Consider the following 21,348-nt stretch of genomic DNA (forward strand, 5'->3'; position numbering starts at 1 on the left):
TATTTTAATTATGTTAAAGTTAGGGGGTGTTAGGGTTAGGTTTAGGGTTAGGTTTACGTTAGGGTTAGGTTTAGGGGTTAATATAGTTTAATTTAGGTTGTTGCAATGTGGGGGGCTGGCAGTTTAGGGGTTAATAGGTTTATTTAGTGGTAGTGATGTGGGAGGCCAGATGTTTAGGGATTAATAGATTTATTATAATGTGGGCGATGTTGGGGTGCAGGGGAATAGGGGTTAATAACTGTATTATAGTGGCAGCGATATTGGGAGAGGCAGATTAGGGGTTAATAGCTTTATTTCGGTGGCGACGATATCGGGAGTGGAGATTAGGAGTTAATAACATTATGTAGGTGCCGGCGATGTCGGGGGCAGCAGGTTAGGGGTGTTTAGACTAGGGGTTTATGTTAGGGTGTTTTTTTCCCATAGACATCAATAGGGCAGCGTTATGGAGCTTTCCTTTCCACGATCGCAGGTGTTAGGCTTTTTCTGACCCGCTCTCCCCATTGATATGTATGGGAAAGCGTGTACGAGCACGTCAAAACAGCACTTGTATTTTGTGTGGTATGGAGCTTAAAACTCCCGTATTGCACGCACAAGCCGGCTGTTTGAAAACTTGTAATGGCTGCGCTATAGAGGGTTAAATAACGCAACTTTTGTTCGTTAATTTCCCTATAACGCGCATAACTCGTAATCTAGCTGATGGATAGTTGTTGCATGTGCAGCAGAAGCAGCTGGTTCGTATCCAGCTAAGGGGATAGTGGCTTTACCGCTATCATTATGGCCTATACCGCAACGATCCATTCCACATTGAAAGACCTCTAGTTATGTATTTTTCTAAACAAAAAAGTTTCACAAAACCCATAACAAATATATTACAAAGTACACTAACACCCATAAACTACAGTATTAACCCCAAACCGCCATCCTCCAACATCACAACTAATAAATAAAGCTGTTAACCCCTAAACTGCTGCCCCACCACATTGCAACTACTAAAATAAACCTATTAACCCCTAAACTGCCATCCACCCACATTGCGACAACTAAAATAAACCTATTAACCCCTATCCACCAATCAGCAAGGACAACCCAGGTTGTTCACCAAAAATGGGCCGGCATCTAAACTTAAAGTCTTGCATTTCAAATAAAGATACCAAGAGAATGAAGAAAATTTGATAATAGGAGTAAATTAGAAAGTTGCTTCAAATTTCATGCTTAATCTGAATCATGAAACAAAAATTTTGGGTACAGTGTCCCTTTAATTAAAATATAAAACCCTAAACCTAACACCCCCTAACTTTAAATTAAAGTTGCAATATACCAACTACTTTAAAATAAATAAAAACTTACCTGTGTTACTATTACAAAAAATAATAAAAATCTAAAAATAGACAAAATAAAAAAGTCGACATTACAGAAAAAAATTAACATTACATTAAAAAAAAAAAACCTAATATTATAAAAAATAAAAAAGTTAACATTACTGAAAATAACAAATTAAATTTGATCAAAGTATAATTAGCCAATAGGATGTAAGAAGCTCTCATCCTATTGGCTGATTTGGATTTTTTAGCCAATAGGAATGCAAGGGTACCCCAATATAAAAGGGGTACCTTGCATTCAATCTTCAGGATGATCGCATGAAGAGAATCTCCACGTCGCAGATGACCGTTGCCGCCGATGACCGATCTGCACCTCAGACGACCGCTACGCGCCTCTGGAATAAAGAAAAAATATGGGCCCGCGATGGATGAAGATGGAGCCATCTGGATGAAGACTTTTCACCACCGGGAAGAAGATGGATCGCAGGACTTTATCAATGGTGAGTACCTATTTTGGGGTTAGTGTTTTTTTTCTTTTTGAGGAGTTTTTTTTGTTTTAGATTTGGGCTTTTTTATTTTTTGGGGCTGTAAAAGAGCTGATTGCCCTTTTAAGGGCAATGCCTATACAAATGCCCTTTTAGGGGCAATGGGTAGATTAGTTTTTTTTCAGGTAGGTTATTTTGGGTGGTTGGGGTGTTGTAATGTTAGGGGGTATTATGTATTTTATTCACTGCAAAATAAGGGCACTGTCCTACAAAAGGCCCTTTTAAGGGCTATTGGTAATTTATTTATAGATTGGGGGGTTATTTTATGGTGTTTTATTTGTTAAGGGGGTATTAAATTAGGAATAACTTTTTATTTTGGATAATTAGTTTTTTATTTTCTGTAATGTTAGCTTTTTTTAATTTTTGTAATCTTAGCTATATTTTTGTAATGTTAGATTTTTTTTTATTTTGTGTCATTTTAGATTTTTATTATTTTTTGTAATGTTAGGTTTTTTTTTGTAGTTTAAGCTTTGGTTTTATTTTTTCACATGTAAGTTTTTATTAGTATTTTTTAACTTTAATTTAGCTAATTTAAGTTAGGGGGTTTTAGGTTTAGGGGTTAATACTTTCATTTAGGTAGTCGCGATGTGGGGGTGGCGGTTTACGTGTTAATAGGTTTATTTTTGTCTTGACGATGAGTGGGGATGGCGGTTTAGGGGTTAATAGGTTTATTTTAGTAGTAGTGATTTGAGGGGAATGGCGATTTAGGGGTTAAAATATTTATTTTAGTAGTAGCGATGTGGGGGATGCCAGCTTAGGGGTTAATAGGTTTATTTTAGTAGTAGCGATGTGGGGAGATGGCAGTTTAGGGGTTAATAGGTTTATTTAGTGTTGGTGATGTGGGGGGAAGGCGGTTTAGGGGTTAATAGGTTTATTTTAGTAGTAGCGATGTGGAGGGATGGGGGTTTGGAGGTTAATAAGTTCAGTGTTGGCGATGTGGGGGGATGGCGGTTTAGGGGTTATTAAACTAGGGGCTTATGTTTCTCCATAGACTTTAATGGGGAATGAGAAAATGCAATAGCGATTTCGCATTCGCAGGTGTTAGGATTTTTTCCAACTTTTTTTTCCATTGATCTCTATGGCGGGGAATATGTGCATGAGCACGCCAAGTCGAAAATTGGATTTTGAGTGGTATGCGGCTTACTGCACCATACCGCATGACAAAAGAAAGTTTTATGGTGACTTGTAATGGTGACGCTATGGAAATAGCGGTACGGTACCATATTGCGTGGTTTGTACGTAACGGGTTTACCGCATAACTTGTAATCTTAGTGTAGATTGACTCTTGTATGAATTAGTGTCCCTTTAAACCATATTTAATTCTCTGCTATGGAATGTAGCATACACAGTGTTTATAGTAGGTGTATGCGCTACTTCCTTTTAGCTTTGTTATTTTATAATAATATAATAAAAAGCCTTACAGAACAACTCATTGCAGTAGTCCTGTATTGTGTACACTAACAAATCTGCTTCCTTAGAAACATTTGCAATGCATTTTCTACAGTAACATGTAGACATCCGTGGTCTATTTAGTTTCATGGTGTTAGTTTGAAAAAAGGAAAGTACTTTTGAAGCTCAATGTGATGGATGTTAAAATGCATCTACACACTTGGCCCTGTTTTGCTTTACAGGTTCCTCATTTCTCTTAATACCATTATCACACACAAAAGCATGTCCAGGCAACATGATGAAAGAGTACATTGCATAGTTACTTTCATTTCTGAAGGTATATTTTAACCAAGGTCTTTATGCTTCTGAACATATTTCAGACAAATGATTTCAAAGTAGAATTACATCATAAAAACTGTAGATACATTGGATTTTTTTGTTTGTTTTGCCCATCACTTATAAATGCCTTAAACTACTGCAGTAAAATTACAGCACTTTTCATATTTCACTAGAAATTGTATTCATCCACAACTGAAATGCCATGTGTATTGTTAAAATGAAGGGCTGCGACATTGAGATTCAATCCCCCATAAATCAAACTGTCAACAGTCAGTTCATGTGCTACGTCATGTCAAAGCACACACACAAAGGGAAATTCAAAAGTTAGCAAAATGAATTCTCTATAGAAAATAATCTTTTTGATATCCAGTACTGGTGCCTGAGGATCATCTGAACAGCATGGGCATTAAACAGGAGACTAGACTCACACAAACAAAGCGATGACTGTGTTGATGTCTCTGCTTCCTATAAATTACCAAGAAGATGGAGGAGGTAAGAATGAGAAAAGCAGTAATTACTCCAATTGTCTAAAAAGCTGCAGGAGAGTCTCTGGAACCACACACATGGCAAGGACCATACCTGGCATGCTTAAACTTCAGACTGTGTTGCATTTCATTATCCAGTGTGGTCACGTAGATGAGCCAGCACTTAAAAGGATAAGTCAAGTCGAAATTACACTTTCAGGATTCAGATAGAGCACACAATTTTAAATAACTTTCCAATAAACTTCCATTATCTAAATGTGCATAATAATTGTATATGTACATTTCTACTGAGCATGTGCAAGATTTGAGAATGAGCAGCGCCTTGAGACCCTTACGGGTGATTAGCTGTGCTTTACAAGTACCAAATACATACATACAATACATACATACACAGGATATATGTTTATACATTTTTTGATTGGCTGATGTCTGTCACATGATCCATTAGGAAGGAAAATGTTTATAACAATTGTCAGAAAAAAAACTACTAAGTGTATTATGCATTTATTGGTTTTGCTTGTACTGTGTTTAGTGGTCCTATAATGCTTTTCTACTAGCCCACTTTGTTTTCTGTTTTGATTCTACTAAGCTTCCCTGTAAAGTGGCATGCAGTGAAGGTAAGGTGATGGCAAATTAAGCTGTTCAGAAATGTACCTATAGAGCCAAGGGGGCCGATTTATCACAGCCCGAATGTGGCCATATACCCTTGTTTCTGCACGAGCCTTCAGGCTCACTGGAAACAGGAGTTAAGAAGCACTGGTCTTAAGACTGCTGCTCCTTAACTCGTCCACTGCCTCTGAGGCTGTGGATATCAATCCACACGATCTCATACGATTGGGATGATTGACACCCCCTGCTAGTGGCTAATTGACCGCAAATCTGCAGGGGGCGGTGTTGCACAAGCAGTTCACCAGAACCACTTGTGAAATGATAAATGCTGACAGTGTATGCTGTCAGCATTTATCAATGTCTGGTGGACATGATCGCTACAACGGATCATGTCTGCCAGACACTTGATAAATCGGCCTCTAGGTGTGATTCATATCATATAATCATTTTCAAATGTGACTTTAAATAATTAAATATTTACCCCAATGAAGTCATGTTGTGACTCCTATGGGGGTGAAATGTGCGTAAGCGACTTGTTTGTCTTGTCCATATCTAATGTTTGAAACTGTGTGCTAGAGACCTGCAGCTTGTGGTGTTGTTCTACTACTGGAAAGTTGAGTACACTGTTATAGCTTAATCCGGGGATTATCATGACCACTGAAGTACCTCCCACCAGTGTTACTGTTGCAGACCGAGCCAAGTGCAGAACTCTGCATGACTGCATGATTGCTTAATATACGGCTAAGTGGTATGACATAATTGCCTTTGTCATTAACTCCGGACCATTGCACTAATTGCTACTTACTGTGTATACTAAAAGCTCCTACTTTACTTGCTGCTTGAATTATCTGGACACACTTAATAACATTTGAGCCGCATGGCTTTATATTCTGCTTAATTAACACCTTTTTATTTTGTACATGAGGTGACTTACCAGAGTGCATAGATCCCAAGTATATCCTGCCCAGCCATTATCTGTTTTTTCAGGTCTGGTGCATTAGGGTGTTGCATATCCAGTGTGGACTGAACAACTTAATTATATTTCATATTTTACTTATGGTGTCTACTAGGGATATGCATGTTTATGAGACAGAGAGGGATATTTATCGAGTCGTCAACTGCAAATACGCCGGAATTCCGCAGCTTAATTGTGGCAAGCCTGATTCAACCCATTTATCAAAGCTTACAGACCGGCAAAAGTTGAAATTTGTGACGTAACATACGATCCGCTGGTCTCAATTCGACACAGAACGATGCTTACGTCATTACAGATGCTCCGAATACAAATTCGGCACTATCTGACAACTTTTGCAAGTTATCAAATTTCTAACAGGTACGCTCGCCACTATTCCGGCCCAGCGTACCTGGTTTTCAATCCGCCACCCTGGAGGCCGCAGATGCCATAGGAATCAATGGGAGTCAGAAAGCAGCGAAAGCTTATGTTCGATGCTGCCAGATATTGCATTGATTTCTATGGTAGAATAAAAGTTACGTTTACACCTAACACCCTAACATAAGCCCCGAGTCTAAACACCCCTAATCTGCTGCCCTGACATCGCCGCAACCTACATAATGTTATTAACCCTATCCCGCTGCTCCCGGAGCCCACCGCAACTAAATAAATATATTAACCCCTCTTCCGCCACTCCCGGACCCCACCGCAACTAAATAAATGTATTAAACCCTATCCCTCCACTCCTGGAGCCCACCGCAACTCTAATAAAGTTATTAACCCCTATCCCGCCGCTCCCGGACCCCTCTGCAACTAAATAAATGTATTAACCCCTAATCCCCTGGCCTCCCACATCACTACCACTTACTAAACCTTTTAACCCCTAAACCGCCAGCCCCCCACATTGCCATAAACTAAATTAAGCTATTAACCCCTAAACCTAACAACCCACTAGCTTTACATTATATTTTAACTCATCCCTATCTTATAATAAATGTAAACTTACCTGTAGAATTAAAATAAACTATATTATACTACTAATTAACCTACCCTATTATACTAAAATGACATTAAACTATATTAAACTATTAATTAACCTACCCTAACTATTATACTAAAATTACATTAAACTAACAATTAAATTAACTATATTACATATTTAAAAACCTAACCCTACTCAAGTTATTTAAATCTACTATAAAGAATTACTAAGTTACAAAAAAATAACAACTAAGTTACACAAAATAAAAAACACTAAATTACAAAAAAACAAATACTAAATTACACAAAATAAAAAATAAATGATCAAATATTTAAGCTAATTCCACCTAATCAAATAGCCCTATCAAAATAAAAAAGCCCCCCCAAAATAAAAAAACCCTAGCCTACAATAAACTACCAATGGTCCTTAAAAGAGCCTTTTGTGGGGCATTGCCCCAAAGAAATAAGCTCTTTTACCTGTAAAATAAAATACAAACACTCCCACAACAGTAAAACCCACCACCCACACAACCAAACCCCCCAAATAAAAACCTATTTAAAAAACCTAAGCTCCCCATTGCCCTGAAAAGTGCATTTGTATGGGCATTGCCCTTAAAAGGGCATTTAGCTCTTTTTCAGCCCAAAGTCCCTAACCTAAAATTAAAACCTACCCAATAAACCCTTAAAAAAACCTAACACTAACCCCCGAAGATCCACTTACAGTTTTCGAAGACCAGACATCCATCCTCATCCAAGCTGCAGAAGTCATCAGCGAAGCCAGCAGAAGTCTTCCTCCAAGCGGGCAGAAGTCTTCATCCAGACGGCATCTTCTATCTTCATCCATCCGGCGCAGAGTGGCTCCATCTTCAAGACATCCGGCGCGGAGCATCCTCTTCTTCCGACGTCTGTTGCAGAATAAAGTTTCCCTTTAAATGATGTCATACAAGATGGCGTCCCTTACATTCCCATTGGCTGATAGAATTCTATTTTTAACCCTTTGTATGTTGTGTATGTTTCATCCTCCATAAATGATTCAGAAATGGTCAGATATTGTTAATCATATTGCTATTTACATATAAGTGTAAAAAAGGTTTTGAATAAAAAACTAAATAAAAAGTTGACTAAAACTAATTAGTGTGACTCTCAAAAAATCTTTGCTTAATGAAGATTACATCTCAACTTTGAATATACTCCTATGCACAGAGCCTCAAGGTAATTATATCAACACTCATGCAAGGGAATTATTTATTATTTCCAAAAACTCCCCACCTTTTTAACCCTATGATGTTGTCTGGGGTTCCATTCCTAATAAATATTGTTTTAAATGTGTTATTCAAACAGCCATGCTCCCATGATCTGTTGTGATCTTTATTTATATAGTTTTAGATACATTAGAAACATTCTTACTGTAAACCTGTCTCAATGTAAAGACAAATGGATCACTCATAAACTCTAAATGTAACATAAAATTACTGAACAAAATTAGCAGTGACTAACCAATCTGTGTAAGGATTGGGGTGTGTCGTGTATGTGCTAAAATCATTGGATTCTGGCAGTTAATATTAACCCTAAGATACTAAATATAACTCCCCAGCAGTAAACGCTATATTATTGTATTAGAATAAAGTTGTCTTTACACAAATACCACCTTGACCATATGTACACACTTTTATGGCTTCCTTAATCTGCACATCCTGACACCAATAATATATTATTTATTAAAATTAATATTTGATATTAAGTGCCAGTATCCCTTTTCAAGGTGGTATTTGTGTAACACAACTTTATTCTAATACAATATAGCGTTTACTGCTGGTGAGTTGTATTTAGTATCTTAGGGTTAATATTAACTGCCAGAATCCAATGATTTTAGCACATACACGACACACCCCAATCCTTACACAGATTGGTTAGTCACTGCTAATTTTGTTCAGTAATTTTATGTTACATTTAGAGTTTATGAGTGATCCATTTGTCTTTACATAGAGAAAGGTTTACAATAAGAATGTTTCTAATGTATCTAAAACTATATTAATAAAGATCACAACAGATAAGATGATCAAATATTTATGATTGTTTTTCTGCAACACAAAATAGAGCCATGGGAGTATCGCTGTTTGAATAACACATTTAAAACAATATTTATTAGGAATGGAACCCCAGATAACAGCATAGGGTTGAAAAGGGGGCGAGTTTTTGGAAATAATAAATAATTCCCTTGCATGAGTGTTGATATAATTACCTTGAGGCTCTGTGCATAGGAGTATATTCAAAGTTGAGATGTAATCTTCAGTAAGCAAAGATTTTTTGAGAGTCCCACTAATTAGTTTTAGTCAACTTTTTATTTAGTTTTTTATTCAAAACCTTTTTTACACTTGTATGTAAATAGCAATATGATTAACAATATCTGACCATTTATGAATCATTTATGGAGGATGAAACATACACAACATACAAAGGGTTAAAAATTCTGTGGAACTCCCCATGGAAGGAGGGGTTGATTACAGGTGTGTGTGTTAACTTGTACAGGCTTCAAATGTGTTAGTATTGGTTTAGTTAGGAAAGGTATTTAAAGGCTATTCACAGTTCAGTTTATATGCCTGATGAAACAGTGTGGTAAAGCACTGAGAAACGCGTTGCATATTTGAAGGAGGGTAGCTAGCAACCCCTGCCTTCTGGTTCCATTGTTTTATATTTTTATCTGTATTTTTTGTATTTTTGATTTACAATAAATCAATTTTAAATTGTGTTCATTATACATTGGAACTGTGTCTTTCTTACCTACCTGTTACTCCTTAGGGAGTTATAGGCTGCATTTGTTGCAGTCCATTCTGCAGTTTTAGTTTATAGTCTCTATCCTTTGAGACTCTTCTATATATTTTGGAGTATCTGTGTCCCTGTGTTCCAGTGCCTGTGTTACCATCATATCAGTAAGCTGGTTTGCTGCTAAATATCCAGCTTATGCCTAATAGCACTGTCTGAGTGCTCTTCACAAATGTGAGTATACTGAATGAGAATCTACACTGATATCTTTTTGGCTTATTACTGGTACACACCGGTGGCCTGTTTCGTCTTATCTTCTCCAGATTTGATGTCATTTTGTTTCTGCAATCAGTGAGCTGGGTTGCTGTCAAACATCCAGCTTGTTTCCAATAGCACTGTCTGAGTGCTCCTTGCAAATGTGAGTACCCTGATTAGGGCTCCTTGAAAATGATCATTTGGTTATCTACTGGTACACACAGGCGCCTCTCATGTTTCTTTCATCTTCCAGATTCTTTGACATCCACATGTGAGGAGAGTGCAGCATTACTGTATCATCACCATCAGATCAAAACAACAATTGTCTTCACCTATCCTTGGTTGAACTACACAGATCTTATTGGAATTTGTTGCTTGTAAATGGGTTTGTCCATATATAGCATTGGAATATTATATGTCTATTGTACCTAGAATGTTGGGTGTTAACAATACTACTACTAATACTCACATATAACTGTTTTTGTGTGTGTGTGTAGTGTGCATGCACATTGGTGTGTGTATACTTGTATGTGTATATACAGTATATATATATAGATATAGATATAGATATATATAGATATATATATATACAAAACACGGAAGGGAACTGCACTCTCATACCGGACCGGGTACACATCCTATGACCCTGCAACATGCTCAGCCCTGGGTGCCACTGGCACTCACAGGAAGCTGTGCTGTCCCCAGAGCCACAAGCAGTTAACCCCAGACAGGTCTGGGTGCAAGAACCATAGGGAAAATTACAAAACAAATTAATACAACACACAGAGAAAACCCAGCACTCACTTACAAGCTCTCAGCTAAGATTTAAAAGCAAAAATGGAAAGGTTAGTCACCGCATCTGGCCAAATGGGACAAGCTCAGGTACCACATCAAGGTCCTCTCCAATACCTGAGACCCTAAAACAGCCACACAATGCAAGCTTTCAAATCCAAACAAACTGAAAACAAAAAAAGGGTGCACAGGAATATGTAATCACCCTAGACATATACAAAACACGGAAGGGAACTGCACTCTCATACCGGACCGGGTACACATCCTATGACCCTGCAACATGCTCAGCCCTGGGTGCCACTGGCACTCACAGGAAGCTGTGCTGTCCCGAGAGCCACAAGCAGTTAACCCCAGACAGGTCTGGGTGCAAGAACCATAGGGAAAATTACAAAACAAATTAATACAACACACAGAGAAAACCCAGCACTCACTTACAAGCTCTCAGCTAAGATTTAAAAGCACAAATGGAAAGGTTAATCACCGCATCTGGCCAAATGGGACAAGCTCAGGTACCACGTCAAGGTCCTCTCCAATACCTGAGACCCTAAAACAGCCACACAATGCAAGCTTTCAAATCCAAACAAACTGAAAACAAAAAAAGGGTGCACAGGAATATGTAATCACCTTAGACATATACAAAACACGGAAGGGAACTGCACTCTCATACCGGACCGGGTACACATCCCATGACCCTGCAACATGCTCAGCCCTGGGTGCCACTGGCACTCACAGGAAGCTGTGCTGTCCCCAGAGCCACAAGCAGTTAACCCCAGACAGGTCTGGGTGCAAGAACCATAGGGAAAATTACAAAACAAATTAATACAACACACAGAGAAAACCCAGCACTCACTTACAAGCTCTCAGCTAAGATTTAAAAGCAAAAATGGAAAGGTTAGTCACCGCATCTGGCCAAATGGGACAAGCTCAGGTACCACGTCAAGGTCCTCTCCAATACCTGAGACCCTAAAACAGCCACACAATGCAAGCTTTCAAATCCAAACAAACTGAAAACAAAAAAAGGGTGCACAGGAATATGTAATCACCCTAGACATATACAAAACACGGAAGGGAACTGCACTCTCATACCGGACCGGGTTCACATCCTATGACCCTGCAACATGCTCAGCCCTCACAGGAAGCTGTGCTGTCCCCAGAGCCACAAGCAGTTAACCCCAGACAGGTCTGGGTGCAAGAACCATAGGGAAAATTACAAAACAAATTAATACAACACACAGAGAAAACCCAGCACTCACTTACAAGCTCTCAGCTAAGATTTAAAAGCAAAAATGGAAAGGTTAGTCACCGCATCTGGCCAAATGGGACAAGCTCAGGTACCACGTCAAGGTCCTCTCCAATACCTGAGACCCTGAGAGTGCAGTTCCCTTCCGTGTTTTGTATATGTCTAGGGTGATTACATATTCCTGTGCACCCTTTTTTTGTTTTCAGTTTGTTTGGATTTGAAAGCTTGCATTGTGTGGCTGTTTTAGGGTCTCAGGTATTGGAGAGGACCTTGACGTGGTACCTAAGCTTGTCCCATTTGGCCAGATGCGGTGACTAACCTTTCCATTTTTGCTTTTAAATCTTAGCTGAGAGCTTGTAAGTGAGTGCTGGGTTTTCTCTGTGTGTTATATATATATATATATATATATATATATATATATATATATATATATATGTATATGTATATATGTGTGTATATACATATATAATTAATTTTTCACATATATGTGTGTGTATATGTGTTGGTAGATGTTTTTGTGTTGATGTGTAGAGCTTACACACTCATTTATCATTGTCCTAATACACTTATTATAGCGCCCCCTATTTAGAGTTAGTTTATATTAGTCTCTTCAACAATCAGCTTATTGTCAAAATTTACAGACTTTCAGCTGTTTGCAATGAACAAATCAAACAAAGCAATTGAAATAGCTCAACACAATGAATGCTTTAAATGGTTTCCCCAAATGCAACTGAAAATGCTACTTTTAATGAATTCTGCAGTCTCAAAATTATTCAACCCCCTGAATAGAATCCTTCACAACAGTACAAATATGAAAAACATGTGTTGTCTCAAGCCCACCTGATGCAACTAATAAATGGCTTCTTTATTTGCACCAGGTATGCTTGAGCTAGAACACATGAAGTTCCTGAACTGGCTAGGGGTTTGTTGAGTGTCATGTTTGACTGCATGTTTGAATGTTTCAAAAAGTTAAGAAATGAGATCATCTCCCTTCACAAACAAGGAACAGAATAAAAAATGATAACAAAGCCACTGAATATTTCAGGAGACACCGTTGGAAGCATAGTTTGCAAGTTCAAAGTTAAAGGAACAGTGGTTACACTACCTGGACAGGGAAGAAAATAGAAGCTATCAATGGCTGAAACCAGATTTCTGAGAAGGCAGGTAGAGAAAAACCCTTGAGTGTCTGCAAAAGACCTAGAGCAAGACCTAGAGCAAACTGAGGTTTCAGTTTGCAGTTTTCAGTTTTGCACAGCGTTCTAAATGCAGAAGGTTTCCATGCCAGAACTCCAAGACGTACACCACTACTAACCCAAAATCACAATATGCTCACAATCATATAAATAATCCACAGAAGTTTTTAGATTCCATTCTGTAGAGCGATGAAACCACACTGGAACTTTTTGGCTTGATGGATCAGCGGTATGTCTGGAGGAAGAAGAATGAAGCATAATCAGAAAAGAACACTCTGCCTACAGTTAAGCATGGTGGTGGCTCAGTGATGCTGTGGGGCTGCTTTGCATTCTCTGGCACTGGACATCTGCAGCGTGTGAAAGGCAAGATGGATTCATTGAAGTATCAGGAAATCCTAGGAGAAAACATCATGCAATCTATGAGGAAGATGAAGCTTGGGCGTCATTGGACCTTCCAACAGGACAATGATCCCAAGCATACATCAAATTCCAACAAGACTTGGTTGAAAAAGAAGTCCTGGAAGATTCTACAGTGGCCATCACAGTCACCTGACTTGAACCCCATAGAAAATGTCTGGTGGTATTTGAAGGAGGCGGTTGCAGCACGGAAACCCAAAAATATTACTGAACTGGAGGCCATTGCTTATGAGGAATGGGCTAAGATTCCTCAGGAATCTGGCTATGCATCTCATTTGCAGCAGGTCATAACAGCAAAAGGGTGCTGTAATAAGTACTAAAGATGCTTGCCATGAAGGGGTTGAATAATTTTGAGTGCAGAATTCATTAAAAGTTGCATTTTCAGTTGAATTTGGAGAAAACACTTGAAGCATTCATTGTGTTGAGCTATTTCAATTGCTTTTATTTGATTTGTTCATTGCAAACACCTGAAAGTCTGTCCATTTTGACAGTAAACCTGATTTGCAATGGGGGTTAAATAATTTTGATTACAACTGTATAAATATAATATTGTAATAAACAAAAGCTACTATATTTAAATAAAGAACTAATAAAATATTAGATTTTATTCCTTTCTTATTGTTTTCTTGATCTGTCCTCCTGCACCTTCCATTTCCTTTACTGTAGTGAAATATAGAGTGGTCCCACCCACAGGATACAAATGTTAATGTTTTCTGGTACAGGGATGCACTGTTTTGATTTCCTAGCATAGATCTGTGAGTTTGGCAAGTCTGGAGATATACTGTATTATCCGTCACATTGCACATAAAGAGCTAGATTACAAGTGGAGCGATATTTTGCGTTTTCGCAATAGTGAAAACTCCGCAAGGATTTTCATTTTTGCGATATTCGGGTTGTACTGGTATTACAAGTTTTTTTTCTCCAGCTGGTATTACAAGTTTTTTTTCTCCAGCAGTAACCCGACTTGCATAAAAAGTCAAAAATCGAAAATTGCGATTGCGTTTACACATTCTCCCATAGAAGTCAATGGATAATTTTTTTTTTCTAAAAACCTAACACCTCACTCTCTCGCGCAAACACCATAACATATTCGCAATAGTGCTAACCCAACATGAAAATATAAATATTTTATTTTCCAATGTTATTTACGTAATGGAATATGCTCTATTTATTCATAAATAAATATTTTTACATACACTACCGGTCAAAAGTTTTAGAGCACCCCCATTTTTCCAGTTTTTATTGGAATTTAAGCAGTTTAAGTCCAGTGAATAACCTGAACTGGTAAAAAGGTAAGCCTAAACTAAGTTTAGGTTAACAAAAACTGAAAAATAATGTACATTTCAGAGTTTTTGCAAAAAAGGGCTTTTTAGGAAAGAAGTAATGGGTTAACAACTCACAGTTGTTCTGCAGCAATGTAAGTAAATTAAGTCTTGACAGTTTATGCTAACAATTCCTACAGTTGTCCCAACATTTGTTGATTGCTAGGATTTTCATTTTTGCGCTTGTCGGGTTGCGCTGGTTTTACAAGTTTTTTTTCTCCAATCGAAAATTGCGATTGCGTTTATGCATCCCCCATAGAAGTCAATGGAGAAAAAAAGTTTTAAAAAACCTATCACCTCACTCTCTCGTGCAAACACCGTAACATATTCGCAATAGTGCTAACCCAACATGAAAATATGAATATTTTATTTTCCAATGTTATTTATGTAATGGAATATTCTCCATTTATTCATAAATAAATATTTTTACATACACTACCGGTCAAAAGTTTTAGAACACACCCATTTTTCCAGTTTTTAATTGGAATTTAAGCAGTTCAAGTCCAGTAAATAACCTGAAATGGTAAAAAGGTAAGCCTAAACTGCCAGAGGTGGAAAAAAAGTTTAGGTTGACAAAAACTGAAAAATAATGTACATTTCAGAGTTTTTACAAAAAGGCCTTTTTTAGGAAAGAAGTAATGGGTTAACAACTCACAGTTTTTCTGCAGCAATGTAAGTAAATTAAGACGACAGTTTATGCTAACATTTGTTGATTACTTATAAGCCCTGTGTCTGTATAAAAGCAGTGTTGGAACAGACTATGTTACTACACTCTCTTAAGCAATATTTGGACAGTATTGTACTGCAGGAAGTAGTATATTGCTCTCAAAAGGGCCAGAAAAGGGCAATTAACAAAGCAAGACAGACAGACCATTATAACCCTTAAAAGTGTAGGTTTTTCCTTTAGAGAAATTGCAAAGAAAGCCAAGGTGTCAGTGAGTAAAGTTTCCTGCAACATCAAAAGGCAATTGAAAACTGGAGGAAACTCTGACAGGAGGAGATCTGGCAGACCCAAAGCCACAACAGAATAAGAAGACAATTTTCTAAGAGACAACATGCGTGGGTGACAGGCAGCTCACAGGACAACAGCTTCAAGCACAGCTTAAAGTGAATGTAAATTTTTTGGTATTAAGTTAAACCTACTTGCTCACAATATTAGATATATGCAAACCGCAATAATATTTGTTCAATATAAATAATAATTATAGTTTTATTTTAATTTCAACTTAGCTCCGTTATAAGCCTTTAACTCCTCCCAACCGTTTTCTTCCTGTATTTCACCCGATTTCCCCTGCATCATTTCAATATTTGACGCCCACTCGATGACGTCTGTTTCATGCTCGTTCACAATCAGTGCTGACATCTGCACATGCATTTAAAATCTTGCCGACAAAACGCGCATGCGTATAGCAAAACAAACGCTCTAAACCTCGGCACCTCGTTTACCATTGCGCATGCGTTTAAACTCCGTAAGTTTATTATAAACAAAGTAGTAAATGAATGTTTCCAAACATTAACAAACTGTTCGTTTTCAAAATAGATATGTATATTTGTTTTCTGTTTAGTATTGTCTTAGAGCTTTTACTGTTAGTTTAAAGTCATTTTGTTCTGTGGCATTAAAAGCGGAATCGTAGCAGCGATACTTGCAATTCTCTCCGGTCCTAGAATAAATGCTAGCATATCAGTATTGCGCATGCGCTAACGAACATTGAGTATGTTACGTCATTGTATAGTTCACGCATGCGCAGTTAAAGCGCTTGACGTAGCGAACAACCGGCCTGACGCCCCGGGGGTGAAAAAAATATTAAGAAAGTGAAGTGTCAATCATTACAGAAATGTGGGACCAAAATGGCAGGCGGAGGAATCAGCGATAAGAATAACAAGTAAAAATCGATATATTTACTTTTAGAAAGAGATTATAAAAATATGATGAATTAAACTAACGTTTATTTTGGCAATTACACACTTTGAGGAAGAGCTATTCAGTTGACTTTACATTCACTTTAACAAGGGGATATGGGAGCGCGCTGTAAAAAACAGCATATGAGAGGTAAAGAACTTTATAAGGAATGGAGATTACACAAGCTTATAATGAAAGTTTATAAATGTATTACAAATATTTATATTACAATAAGCAATGCCGGCATCTGATGCAAAGTAAAATAGTACAATTAAAATAGGATAAGGATCAACATATAATGTAAAACATCAGTGTGTAATGATGTTAGTAGCTTAAAAAATATATGTTGCAAAATAACACAATGTTAAAATTGAAACAGAGTCAATGTTACCGTCCTTAACACAATCAGGCCAGAGATTAGAGTATTTGGTCCAGCTGTTTATATGAATGCAGGTATAACTTGGGTGATTCCTTCTGCGTTGTTTATAAAACAGCGAAAAACTTGCAGAATCTTCTGGCTTGTATCCAATGACTGTGAGTTAAATTTCAAAGACACTTTCACAGCCGTATTTGCGGGATGTCCCGTGCTGTGGGCCTGTTCCAGTCAGGAGGTCAAATTGCAGGAGTAATGGTAGGCAACAACAAACTTCGTTTCTTTGAAGTTAAAATGAATCAGACTGCTTTTAACAAATGTGGGTCATGGGTGGGAATTACGCATATAGAGTCAATTCATATATTAAAGTGGCTCAATGCACCGCACCTACCGCATATGTAAGTCAAGCAGATGTATTGCAAGTAAAGTTTGTAACAGCGTCCATATTATTCAGATTCCAGTGCTGGACATAAGAAAGTAGATCATGGGTATGATGGTATTTCAAAGAGAAAAACAACTCTGTGAATTAGAGTTGGTCTCAACCACCTTACCTACTACTTATTTTCACAGGTTATGAGCAAATTTGCTCTTCTGCCCGGATAGGATGAAGACTTCGGACCCTCTTCTGGACGGATCGGTGAGGAAGATCTTCAGGGTCTTAGTGTTAGGTTTTTTAAGGGGGGGTTGGGTGGGTTAGATTAGGGGTATGTGGGTGGAGGGTTGTAATGTTGGGGGGGTATTGTATGTTACAAATACAAAGTTGCCTGTAAAATAAATATAAATCCTAAAATAGCTACAATGTAATTATTAGTTATATTGTAGCTATATTAGGGTTTATTTTACAGGTAAGTATTTAGCTTTAAATAGGAATAATTTATTTAATAAGAGTTAATTTATTTCGTTAGATAAAAATTATATTTAACTTAGGGGGGTGTTAGTGTTAGGGTTAGACTTAGCTTTAGGGGTTAATACATTTATTAGAGTAGCAGCGAGGTCCGGTCGGCAGATTAGGGGTTAATAAGTGTAGGTAAGGTAGCGGCGATGTTGGGGGGGCAGATTAGGGGTTAATAAATATAATATAGGGGTCGGCGATGTTAGGGGCAGCAGATTAGGGGTACATAGGTATAATGTAGATAGTGAGATAAAAGAAGGCACCAACATAGTGCAGATATCAATGAGATAGGACACGCAGTACATGTAAGTCAATATACTTACAGGATTTCAGACACTTGATAAGTGTCACAATAGCCTCCTGGACCCTCAGAGTCGTCCAGCTAACTCCCACTCCACTGTAATAGTGCCATTAAAGTCTTATTCAATTTTAAGATTGTAGCCACAAACTTTTATTTTATTTTACATCCAGTCATCATTGGTAAACTTGATTTTGCCACCACACATCAACTGTTTAGTTGTCCTGCATTTTTGACTCCTTACCGGAGAGTACTGACCGCTGTTGTACATCCTGAGCTGGCCACAGGTCTGTAAACTTGGAACACAGTTTGGAGCTGAAACCAATAGCGGAGCCATCATAGCCGGTAGATACGAGCGGTTTCTTCCTACCACAGTGGAGTGGGAGTTAGCTGGACGACTCTGAGGGTCCAGGAGGCTATTGTGACACTTATCAAGTGTCTGAAATCCTGTAAGTATATATTGACTTACATGTACTGCGTGTCCTATCTCATTGATATCTGCACTATGTTGGCGCCTTCTTTTATCTCACTATCTATCTAGACACTCGCCCTGGGTCACCAACAGGGATCATTTGAAGAAGCTGCTTGCCACCCGTGATCTGGATTTTATCCCGTAATTATTTGAACACATTAGGACTTGTTGTTTGGGACTGTCTCATCCACATATCTCGACAATATTGTGTCCACTTTATGACTCTCAATTTGCATTTTATCGCTATAATCACTTATTCGCTAATATGTTGTTTATATTGTATTTATAACGTTATTAGCAATAGAATTTTTTTTATATATATCTACATAGGAGCCCTCACATCTGGTTCCAGTTTTTTAACATTTATTATGATAGCCACTATTTAGTCAATCACTTTTTACACATATGTATATATAGCAGTTATTTGATCATTGGCGCACTGATTATTTTTGTATTATTTAGGTATAATGTAGGTGGCGGCGGTGTACGGAGCGGCAGATTAGGGGTTAATAATAAAATGCAGGTGTCAGTGATAGCGGGGTGGCAGATTAGGGGTTAATAAGTGTAAGGTTAGGGGTGTTTAGACTCGGGGTTCATGTTAGGGTGTTAGGTGCAGACTTAGGAAGTGTTTCCCCATAGGAAACAATGGGGCTGCGTTAGGAGCTGAACGCTGCTTTTTTGCAGGTGTTTTTTTCAGCTCAAACTGCCCCATTGTTTCCTATGGGGATATCGTGCACGAGCACGTTTTTCAAGCTGGCCGCTACCATAAGCAACGCTGGTATTTAGAGTTGAAGTGGCAGTAAATTATGCTCTACGCTCCCTTTTTGGAGCCTAACGCAGCCCTTCAGAGAACTCTAAATACCAGCGTTATTTAAAAGGTGTGGGGGGGGGAAAACATGCGTAGCTAACGCACCCCTTTGGCCGCAAAACTCTAAATCTAGCCGATAGTGTTTGCCATAAATACAGCCTCCTGCCATGGTAGTCATTTGTGACTACTTCCAACTTCTGTTTTTTTTTAATTCAATCAATTCACGTTCATATTGTTTAACCTGATCCTCAAGTTTTTTAAACACAGAAGTCAGTCACCACAAAAGGGGAACAACTCAAATCCCCTGCCAGAGAAACCAATAATCCAAGAAAAGTGTCAGCAATCAAAATTTTTATGATAAAATCACAGAAACAGAAAGCAACGTTTCAGGATTGCTCGCTTATTCATTTTGCCTCAAGTTTTTTTTATTCCAGTTCTCAGTTGTATCTGACTGTAATTTCAGTTGATGATTTCCTTCGTACTTTGCAATTTCAACTTTGGTTTCTTCGAGTAATCGGCCCACTTCCTTCAGCACCAAAGGGATTAAATTCCCACTTGGATTGGCATTGTTTTCTATAAACCATTTATTTGGCGTTTCCTTGCAGAACATTTGTTTCATTATTCTATATGTATTGTATATGTATATATGTTTCTATATGTATTTTTATATTTGTCCCCAAAATTATTTTATAATTTTTTATGTTTTTCTAAATAAATAATTTCTGTCCCTTCCACATAGATCGTATTGCCAAGTGATACATTTTTTCAAAACATTTTTTCATCAATTTTGTTATAAAATCTTAATCAGTCCATAGTGTATCTCAATATTACTTCTCAGCATAGCCTTACTATCTGATTAAGGTTCCATAGATATAAGATAACTCATAATATTCTCCACAGGTTAGAGACATTTTGTTTTTCCTAATAATAAAGATGAATGACTGATTTTCAGGATATTTAAGTTACCATTTAGGAAGATGGTAAGTGGTAGAGAGGGCAATAGTGGTGCATATTTGGCCATTAGGGTTGTGGAATGACAATCTAACATGGATTTTATTATTAAGATTATTTAGGGGACAATAAGATTGATGTTAGTCACCAGGACGATTTGATAGTTCTCTGACCTATTCTGTGGATAGATATAGTCAAGCTGATTACACTAAGTAATATTTTTAGGGTTTACTTTTAAGACAAACTCGTTAATCTCTAACAGAGATATAGTGTAGTATAAGATTCTGCCCCCAATACGATATGTTTGACAACCTTTAATGGAGTTGATTACATAGAGTATTAAGTTTTTAATTGATTGTCTTTTGACAGAGGACTGTGTGTAGTGAGTAGGATCTCTTTGTAGTTATTAAGTTACTATGGTAACCACTACACACATTCGCTTACAATGTTAAAAATAATAGTTCCCAGTGCTGGGGACTTGTTGATTAATACTATGGAATTGATTATGGATGGTATAAGGAGTAATGGATAGATCTCTATTTTTTGTAGAGATTCGTGTTGGAGTTGAATGTTGACTATGTTGCTATGGCAACAATATACATGCTATATTGATCATAATATAAAAGCGTAGGGACATTTATATTTTTATGTTTGTTACATTAGGCATATATATTGAATAAGGGCTGATTTGTCTATTATGCACGGTTTTATTTTTTATTGTTTTATTTTGTTTATTTTTTTATGCTGTTGTGGGGTCAGGTGCTGGGCCACCATCTGATTACATCAGCCCATGGGGGAGTGGCTTATTGGAGCACACTACATGCCGTCTTGGCTCCAACAGGGTATAAGTGTCATGATTGTGGGGTGAGTATTATATTGTCAGATATCTTGTTTTCTGAGGAAAGGGGTGAAACCCCAAAAATGTTACGCTTATTAAAGGTGACGTCGATAAAAAATCCTGGCAAGCGCATCCCTTCATTGTTAAATATGTTATATATATATATACACACATACATATACACACACACACACATTATATATATATATATATAT

Source organism: Bombina bombina, chromosome 1 (genome assembly GCF_027579735.1).
Source record: "Bombina bombina isolate aBomBom1 chromosome 1, aBomBom1.pri, whole genome shotgun sequence".
NCBI lineage: Eukaryota > Metazoa > Chordata > Amphibia > Anura > Bombinatoridae > Bombina > Bombina bombina.